The sequence below is a fragment of the Bos mutus genome, chromosome 25, assembly GCF_027580195.1.
Source record: "Bos mutus isolate GX-2022 chromosome 25, NWIPB_WYAK_1.1, whole genome shotgun sequence".
NCBI lineage: Eukaryota > Metazoa > Chordata > Mammalia > Artiodactyla > Bovidae > Bos > Bos mutus.
In genome coordinates, this window is record NC_091641.1 from 5,457,592 (window position 1) to 5,467,181 (window position 9,590).

General features: G+C 67.3%; 1 protein-coding gene and 1 long non-coding RNA gene across 3 annotated transcripts in view; one reads left to right on the forward strand and one right to left on the reverse strand.

Annotated features, from left to right (window-relative positions):
• The window catches only part of ELFN1 (extracellular leucine rich repeat and fibronectin type III domain containing 1), a 61,280-nt gene extending 55,454 nt beyond the window's left edge, over window positions 1-5,826 (reverse strand). Inside the window, exon 1 of the mRNA XM_070362308.1 lies at window positions 5,724-5,826. The gene's annotated coding sequence lies outside the window, so the exon portion shown is untranslated. The remainder of the gene's footprint in view (window positions 1-5,723) is intronic.
• A 204-nt stretch (window positions 5,827-6,030) lies between these two features.
• Window positions 6,031-9,095, forward strand: LOC138985556 (uncharacterized). 2 transcript variants are annotated; one of them, XR_011462598.1, is made up of 3 exons: window positions 6,031-6,136; window positions 7,454-7,621; window positions 8,654-9,095. It is a non-coding gene; the product is annotated as an uncharacterized lncRNA (long non-coding RNA). The 2 variants fall into 2 exon arrangements; XR_011462599.1 differs by having other exon boundaries at window positions 8,670-9,095.
• The last annotated feature ends 495 nt before the right edge of the window (window positions 9,096-9,590 follow it).

The window sequence follows — 9,590 nt, forward strand, 5'->3', positions numbered from 1 at the left end:
TTGTCCCCAGGCCCAGGTATGGGTGACCACCACACCCCGTGCCAACCCCCTCACATCTGCCAGGTCGCAGGATAAGACGCCCACCCCGCTTCCTTCATCAGGACTGCCAGCTTGCAGCTGCTGTGTCACCCTGAGTGGGACCCGGGCGGCCGGCCTTCAGGAGGGGGTCCGAGAGGATCTGACTGCGTGACTCCCAACCTTCCCGACCGGAGATCCTGCAGGGCAGGGGCGGGGGGGCAGCTCTCCACGAGCCCAGGAAAGTGAGGCACGTCTGCCACCCCAAACCCAGAGAGCAGGGGCCTTCCCCTGACACAGCCACCCGGCATCCTTGCCTGCATCTCGGGTGTCTCCCCTTCTGATGAAGCGGGATGCAAACCTGGGGTGGGGTTTGGGAGAGCATCCCCCAGGGCTGGCTCAATTAAAAGGTGACAGCTGCAAGGACCCAGGGCGCAGGAGGCCAGGGGGCTGGCTGGGCAGGAAGCAGGACAGTACTCGCAGCTGCAAGTCGACACCAGCTAACGTGCTCCTTTCCTCTGGGGCCCCACGGGAGACGCCGCCAGAGAGGAGCCTAGGGGAGGCTACCTTCCTATTCCCCGGTATTCCCCCTCACTCCCCAGCCTTGAAAGCCCCTGCTCGCAGGGCCCATGAGACCTTAGCTCTTGTTAAGACCTTAGCTCTGGTTAAGGCTTTCTTCCCAGCCCCCAGCTCAACAGCGAGGGAGCGAGGCAGACACAGCTGCACCCCAGAAGCAAGCACTCCACGATGCAGGGCAAGGAGAAGATGGCTCACACCTGAGGCTCTGCTGGGGCTGCAAGCCTGGCTGGAGGCTCCCGAGCCTGGAGGAGAGGTCTCCAGGGGCCCTGCCAGTGCTGACCCTTCCCTGGGGTGTTCCTTCCATGGAGCACAGGCGAGCCTTGTGCCCCATTTCACAGATTTGGGAACTGAGGCTCTGAGAGGCTTACCTGCCCCAAGGTCATACAGCTCTTGTCGGGAAGAGTCTGGTTTTGATGCCAGAGGCTGCCGGTCTGTTTTGGAGGGGGAACACCTGCAGGGGGCCCACCCTGAGCAGCAAGCAGGTGACCTGCAGCTTTTACAGAATGGGAGGGGACCCCTGTCTTAGAGGCACGCTGGGGCAAGAAGGCTCAGCGCCCCTCCCCCAAAGGATGACGAAGAGAACGTGTCCAAGGCGGGGGGAGGGGGGGAGAACTTCCACCAGGTTCTGAGCAAAGGCCCCCGCCCCCACGCCGAGGGTTTGGCTCCCCTTTCGCGGAATGCCGCCGCTCCCAGGGGCATGGCTGGACGGTCCCGGGGTGCCGGGCTGGGAGGCGCCCAACGTCGCGAGTGCGGGCAGACCGAGAAGGATGAGACCCGCTCGCACCGACGGGGCTCAGGGACCCCGGGCCGAGGAGGTTCCGGAGAAGGGCAAGGGCCGCGTTGGGTCGACCACAGGAAGCAGCAGCTCTGAGCGGGGGTGGGATGAGGGGCGACAAGGGGAGGGGGTGCTGGGGCGGCGAGTCCTTGCGAGGGGTAGTGGCGCGCGGGGCAGGGGCGCTCCGGGGGCGGCCGCGGAGCCCCGACCAGGACCCCCTCTGCCCCGCTGAGCCGAGCGCCCGCTCCGCCGCCGCCGCCAAGTTCCTCCAACTTTGCCCGCTCCGCTCGGAGGGCGCGCGGGGCCGGGGCGCATGAGGGGCCGGGGGCGCGGGGTGCGAGGGCGCGGGGCCCGCCACGCAGCCCCCGCGAGCAGCCGGACTGCCGCGCCCCCGGGCTCGGTCCCGGCTCCGCGCTTACCTGCTCGCCCGGCCGCCGTTCCGGGGCTGCGCCCGCCGCCGCCGCGGCCGCCGCCGCCGCCGTCCTTCAAGCTCTAACTTCGCTCCGGGGATTGAAATTCCTCCCCAGCTTCGCCCATCGATCCGCGCGCCGCCCCGCCCCTCGCGCGCGGGCAGGGGCGCCGGAGCCCGCGCGCCGCCCTGCACCCCCCCGCCGCTGCGCGCCCCCGCCCCCTCTTCCTCCGAGTCCGGCGCCGAGTCTCGCGCCCCCCCTTCTCCCCGCCCGCCCGGCCTCCTCGCTGCCCGGCTGCTGCCCTCCCGCCGCCGAGCCGGGGGTGGGGGCGCGGGGGAGGGCGCGGGAGGGGGAGGTACTAGAAAGCGCAGGAGGGTTTCCTCTCGGCCCCTGGCCGGCCTCGCACCCACGTCCGCCCTCCGGTGACGGAGCGCGCAGCAGCTGTGGCTGGGAAGGGCTGCCCACGACCCCCTCCCCTTTAAGCAAAGCCCGGGAGTTCTCAGGACCCGGGTCGGCCAGTCGATCCGGCCCACCTGGGAGAAGGCAGGGGTCTGGGGGCAGAGAGCTGGGGGAGGGGCGGGGAGGGGAGGGAGACTCGGGGTTGGGGGAAGACTCGGGATGGGGGGGCTCTGAGCAAGCTCTCCTATTAGTGTGACCCCTGCCACCTGCGCGTGCAGAAGCCCCCTTTCCGCAAGTTACAGGCAAGGAAACGGCCCAGAGAGGCCCCGGGGCATGCCAGGGCGCCCCGCCCCCCGCCACACTGCTGGTCCGAAGCAGAACCCGAGGGGCAGCTTTGCCTCCAGGGCTGAGCCTCCTGGCCCCTCGAGGACTCCTCGTTGGGGCCAGGCAGGCCTCGGCGGTGCTCTCGACTGCCCGGGGGAGGCTGCCCAGCCCGCAGCCCGGCCCGCTCGCGTCCCGGCGCCGCCCGGCCCGTCGCCTCAGGCGCCCGCAGCCCCCTCCCCGCTTCCTGTCCCCCGCCCGCCTCTGATTCCAGGCCTCAGTACCCCCGGCACGCTCTCCGCTCCCCGCCAGCAGCTGGGCAATTCACCGAGCATACAAAAGAGTTGACTCAATTCAAAAGCAGCAAATCAAGATAAATCCTATAGTGTGTGGGGACCGGAGAGGGGATGTGAATGAACGCCCACGGCACAGGCGACTCCTATAGGGCCTGGCAGACCCCCTCCCCCAGCGCCAATTGGGTGCAGGTCAGCCAGGACCTGGGGAGTGGGCGCCAAGCTGCCTCCCCTGCCAGGTGGGGACTTAGGGATTCAGTGCTCTGTGGCCCCCTCCTGCCTGCACGGTGGGGCTCTGCCAGGCTATAAAGGGCCTGCTAGAGCGAAGCCAGCATGTTCGGTGGTGGGGACCGAGCCCTGGGGAACGCTGTGTCCAGAAACCTGCCACAGCCCCAGGGATCAGGGTGAGGCCCAGGGAAGGAGGCTGCTGGACCGCGGGGGCATCTGAGCTGCATCCCTTCTCCTTGGGCTGCCCCTGCCTGGACCCTCGCCCCGCAGGCCCCAGGCCAAGGCCAGGTTCCAGGCTCTCCCCGTACACACAGCAAGCCTCAGATGTGCTTGGCTGGGGCTGGGGGACCAGAGAGCAGGCCTACCAGGAAGAGGGCTCCCCTCCTGCCTCACAGCCGCCCCCCTCCTCCAGCTGCAGTTGGAGCTGAGGAGAGCCTCCCCGGGGACACCGGTCACTCCTGGAAGGTCTGAGAAATCAGCCTCTGGCCTCACCAGCCCTGGGCAGTGAACGCATGGGAGCAGGGCTCCAGTGCGACCTTCCCCAGGCGACCCCCGCCGGGAGGTGACGGATGCCTGTTTCTGGCCACTCCCCCGACCCCAGCCAGCAGCTGTGGCTCAGAAAGGATGGGGTTGGCTTGGGAGGGGCCACCCCAGAATGCCAGTGACTGAGCTAAGGCCGGCCAGAGTTACAGAGCAGCCTCTTGCTGCTCCCCAGGCCCGGGGGCTATAAGCCCGTTTCTTAGACGAGCAAGCCGAGGCCAGAGGACCCGCCCCAGCCCTGCCCCACTGCCAGGCGAGCATACGTCGGCCCAGGGTCAGGGCTCTGCGGAGGGGCCGGGAGGGTCCAGGCTCCCCACGGGGGGAGGTCCCCGAGCCAGCTGCGCAGAGAGCAAAACCCAGAGTTGGGGGCGCAGGAAATTGCAGGTGGAGCCTGAGGGGAAGCTTGAGGTCCCGGCCACTGACGCCCTCACCCCCGGCGGAGGCCGCCCCTTAGGGCTGCGACCTCTCCGCTGAGTCTCAGCTCGGTCGCCCCTCCCCCGTGGTCGCGCCGATGGCCGCCTGCTTGTAACTCATTAATTCTGTTCCAGAGGCGCCGGCGCCATGGCGAGGACTTCTGTCAGCGACCCCACACCGCGCTCCACGCCCCCTGCCCCACCCCCAGACCCAGAGCGGGTGAGGGGTGGACACGGATGCGGCTCCTCGCTCACCGAGGCTTGGAGACCGCTGGAGCGCGGCGCAGAAGCTCTGGAGGGCATCGGGGTCCCCGAGTTGATGGAGGGGGCGGGGCCCGCCCTGGGGACAAAGACCCCCAGGCTGCCTGGGGGCTGGATGCGGCAGACAGGGAGAAAAAGCAAGTATCCCGTGTCCTCCGTCCCCCAAATCCACTCAAGCTGGGACCTGAGTGTTGGGGTGGGTGGAGTGGAGGGGAGGACAGAACCCTCCTGGGCCTTGGGGGTACGTGCAGGCGACGCTGCAGGGGGGCCCACCGGGGCGTCGCCTCCCTCCTCCCCGCACGCGAGGCTGTAGCTACACCCCCAAAACCCTCCCGGAAGCTTCGCGGGTCCCTTTCACTCTCCACAGTCCAGCCGGCTGCTGGCCGCGACCACCGCACGCCCCCCGCCGCTCAGATGGGGCGGGGGACGGGCTCGCGTCAGTGGGTCGGGAGGGAATTCCCGCTCAGCAGCGACAGTCGGGCCGGGAACCCCACGCCCCGCCAGCGGGGAGGGCTCCGTTAAGGACGGTGCCAGCATCGCGCCGGTCTGGGCGGCCACAGGCCACACGGTGCAGTTTGGGAAGAGAGAAAGTTGGGGGCGACACCCAGAGACGGGAGAGTCAAGAAGGAGGGACGAGCAGGGGGCGTGGAGGCAAGAGCGGCAGGGTGAGAAGGCTGAGAGCCGCGCGCTGGGGTCCCGCCACACCCCGGAGCCCAGCCCGGCCCCCGGCTTCCGGGCGGAGAGGCTCGGGGCAGAGGCCCCTGGGAATCGCCTGGAGCCGGGTCCCTCGCGGGAGAGCGGCCGCGGCCGGCGGAGCCAGGAGACCCGGTGGGGTGGGGGCGGGGGTCCTGTAACGCCCGCTCCGAGCAAGGCTCCCCCCACGCCTGCCGTGAGAAGGCTGGGCACCCTCAGTCCGCTCCCTGCCCGCCCTCGACTACAAGATGGGGTTCCTGATGGGGGGGCGGTCTCCGCATGAACTTGGGGCGGCGCAGCTACCACTGCTCCCTCGCAAGCAAGACCACCCCGTTACCCCATCCCTGCCTATCCCTCCCTTCCTGCTCACAACGCTCAGGAAAGTTTCGGGGTCCCCATGGCGCCTCCTAGCCCGAGGGGTCCGGAGTCCCGGGCCTTTGGGCCGCGGCGTCGGGGAGGGAAGTTTGTCCGGCCGGGGCCCGGCGACTGCTAACTTCGGGTGCGATCGCCTCGGCACCCGAGAGCTGGGCGGCGAGGACCGGCGGAAACAACGCTCCATAACCAAGCCCCACTGGCGGGGGACTCGGCCCCGGCGAGGACGCTCAGAGCAGGGCGCGGGGACTGGGGCGGCCCGGGCAGCGAGAGCCTCTGAGGACCCCGCGCACGCCCCCACTGCCGCCCGGGAGAGCCTCTTCCCTGCCTCCCCCAGGGGCGGGGACCTGCTGGCCCTGCAGCCGCGGGAGAAAGGACCCTCGAACCGCAGCCCCCGCCCCCACCCCCACCATCCCCTTCCTACCTGCTCTGGGTTGTGGGCCCGGGGCTGGAGGCACGGTCACAGGAGAGCGCAGCGCGCGCGCCCAGGTCCCCGGAGCGCGGCGGCGGCGGCGGCGGCGGCTTCCCCTCCTTCCTCCAGCTCTTCCTCCGCCGGCCTCGCTGGCTCCAGACAGATCTCCTCCCCCTAGCGCCCTGCCTGCCCCTCCCGGAGCCCGCCGGGCTGGGCTCGGCCTGCGACGGGGAGCGGAGCGGAGCCGGCGGGAGCCGGGCTGCGGCGCTCACTGCGTCAAGCGCTGGGCGAGCGCGGGGCGGCGGCGGCGGAGACAGCGCGCGGCAAGACCGGGGCCGGCCGGACAGGCGGGGCAGCGGCGGCTCCGGCTCCGGCTCCTCCGGCTCCGGCGCGGGCGCGGTGGTGGTGGCCGTGGCCGCGCCGAGGTTGTAGCACATTCTTTCTGAGCGTGATCGAAGATTTCGTGTAGGAGCCGGAGCGGGGAGGGCTGGAGGAGGGGCGGGGGACGCGGGCGGGGGCGGCCGGAGGGGCGGGCGGCGGTGTAGCTCCGGCACGTCGATGGACGGGGGGTGTCCGAAGGGTGACGCGGGAGGGGAAGTCGAGCAGGCTGGGGGGCGGCGTGGGCAGCCCAGAGGCGTCTTCGCCCCCCTCCTCTGGCTCGCCCTGCGCGCCCCTGCCCTCGCCCTAGGCCACCGTTAGAACAGAGGCCCCCGAAGGTCTAGGAGTCGGGACGCCGGTGACGATGGGAGGTGGGCACCTGGGCGGAGACGAGCACGCGCGTGCGGGCACTGCCGTGTGCACACACACCGGGAACCGCGTGAAAGTTGACCCGAAGTCAGACCCTGTGTGGGCGCGCGCGGCCGCGTGTGCAATTGCTCTGCCCGCTGGGGCGCGCGTTTTCCGGGATGGGGAGGGCGCTGCACCTGGGCGGGGGCGGGGGTCGAGAGGGTGGTCGCCCCGAAGGACTTGCTCTACCCTCGATCGCTGACCCACCAACCCTCCCGGGGCTCAGCGCCGTCCTCCCCACTTTGGGCGGGGGGAGGGGGCAGGGCCGGGGAAGGGTATGGGACCAGCCAGGCTCCTTCGATTCCCGGAAGGTTCGGTTTAGAGGATTTTCCTCCCACGGATCCCTTCCTCCTCGTTCGCCTCCCGAATCCCCGAGGGGCTGCAACCGCTCGGTCGGCCTCTAGACTGGGTTCTACATCCGCAGCCTCTCGGTGGCCCCGCGCCCGCTCCCGGCGTCTACCCCGCCTCGCCGGGCGGCTCCCACTCCCCACGGCCGCTGCCCAGCCTGCGGCTTGCGCGTTGGGCGAGAACTGCAAACCAGGCTCAAGAGCGCACCCGCGTGGCACGGCCTGCGCGCCGCTCCCCGAGCCTCTTGAGTCCGAGCCGCGGAGCAGAGACCCGGCCGGGCTCGGGCTCGGGGCGCGACCCTCCGGACGCCGCCGCCTGCGCGGCGCCCTTGCCCCGCGCGCTGCCCCGGACTGGGAAAGGAGCCAGAGGCAGCGAGGTCGACCTGCGCGCCCCCGGGCTCGCACGCAAAGAGGAGGGGTCTGATGAAGGGTGAGGGGCGCCCCTCCTGGAGGAGGCACCAGGACCGGCCTGGGAGTGGCGGGTGAGGCTGCGAACCACGCCGCCAAAGGAAGGCCGGGCCCAGGAAGGGCGCACGGGGTTCCGGGTCGGGTCGGGTCCAGCCTGCGGCGCCAGCTGCCGCCCTCCAGCTCCTCCCGCATCTCCTCCAGACTGGATGTCACTGATGCAGAGCCGAGACCCCAAAGGGGGCCAGAGTGGAGGAGAGCCCACCGCCTTTCCCGTGGACCCTGGGACCCGGAGGATGACAGTCAAGGTCGGAGCCGCTGTCTTCAAGCTGTCCTGTCTTTGAGGGGCGCTCAGACCCCCTGGACCAGGAGGTAGGGGCAGAGGCTGGCCTTGGGAGTCTCTCTTGTCCAGTTTCCTAATGGAGGCGCTTGTAGCCCAGGCCAGCTGCAGCCCCCGGTTCCCACTTCCCCCTAATTGGCCAGGCCTTGCCAGTCGGCTGTGACCTGGTTGCCAGGAGCGGCTCTCCTGCCTGAGGGAGCGCGCCTGCCGAATACTTTCACACTCCAGCATCTTGAGATGCTGAAATATGCCCTTGTTTGCTCTGAAAGCAGAGCCTAGCTGCTGTCCCCCGGAAAGGCCAGACACCCCTCACGCTGAGAACAGGAGACCCCAGCGCAGCCCTGGAGGGAGGAGGCAGGAGGGGGCCCCTCTTTCTCTGGGCTAAATAAAGCCCAAGTGCTCTCTTGCTGGTCTCAGTGCTGTGAGATCTCGCTGGCTCTCTCCCTCTCTCTCCCGCCTTCCTCTCTCAGACACTCATCTCCTCCTGAAACCGCCGCACAGCCTGCATTGTAGAGACACACTCCGCCCACACACTGCGTGTCTACACACAGCCCCAGTCGCACCCACCAGCCCATCTCCCCATCAGGCGTTATCTGTGCGGGAACACGGGATACTCTTCCCATCCTCACAGATGCCCAGCTTGAGTTGTCGGTGGTACAGCCCACAGCCAGCTCCAAACACCCCCAGGTCAAACGCACCCCAGTCCACACCTAACACACACGGGCAGGCTCACACGCCCTCCACGCATCAAGCATGCGGCTGCGGCTTGTATCAATTCAGTTCATGCTCACAGCCACCTAGAAATGAGCACTGTTAACATCTCCCACTTCACAGGGAGGCCGGGGTTGAACTCTCCAGGAACTGGGTCAGCAGATCCTTGTTTTCACCCCCACAAACCAACCGCTAAATCCAGACTCACCCCAGTACCCTGGGGAGAGGCAAGCCAGGCAGTGAGGGGCCTGGGGCCTGGGGCTGGGACCACCACCTTCCCCAGCTGCTAGAGGCCCCTCTGTGCCTCTCGAGATCCCCTGCCCAAGTACTCGCCACACTGGGTTCTTCACCAGACTGTGAACTCTGCAGAGAAGGACGGTCTGACTCACCTCTGAACACCGGACCAGCACAGGAGGTGTGACCGAGTGTGGTTTCACAACAGAGGAGGCTCTGATGCGTGTCTGCACCCCTGCTGTGGCTCCTCTCTCCTCTCAGGATGGCCTGGCTGGGAGGAACTGACCCAGGCAGGTCAGTCGGACAACTGAGGGTGTACAGGGAAAGACCAGAGGGACACCATGGTGGGGGTTAATGTGGAAAAGAGCCCTCCCCAAGCCCATCCTGGGAGAAGTACCTAGAGGGAGGTGGAGACTGTCCCTTCCTGTGCCCAGAACTTCATAGTGATGACGACAAACACCGAAAAACCAAGAGCCATGCAAAAAGAAACATGGCCATCTTACATCTAAGCAAAGAGCCTATTCCCCCATATGTAAAAAGCTCTTACAAATCAATAATAAAAAAACCCAAAAGCAGGAAAAAAATGGGCAGAGGTTATGAACAGAAAAGGAAATAAAAATAATGCTTATATATACAAAAAGTGCCGTGTCTCACTCCTAACAACAGAAAGGCAAATTAAAACTACTCTGAAAGATGATTTATTCATCCAATGCGCAAAGAGCAAGGTTTAATGACACTGTTGCGATGATGTGGGAAGCAGGCACTTTTAGAGCCTCTGAAACAAGGTCCAAATTCCAAATACTTTATACCCTTTGGCCCAGCGTTTATTTCTAGGAATCTGTCCTCCAGAGAGTGCTCACAAATGTGAAAAATGATATATTACTGCACGCAAGGTTATTCACCGGAGCACTCTTGGTAATAGCAGCAGATTGGAAGCATCTGAAATGCGGGCAGAGAGTGGAGTGCAGGGACGCGTCCACACAGATGCACGCGCAGCTGGACAGGCACACACTGATCTGAGTCCATCTCCCAGAACGGTCTTTAGGGGAACAAAAG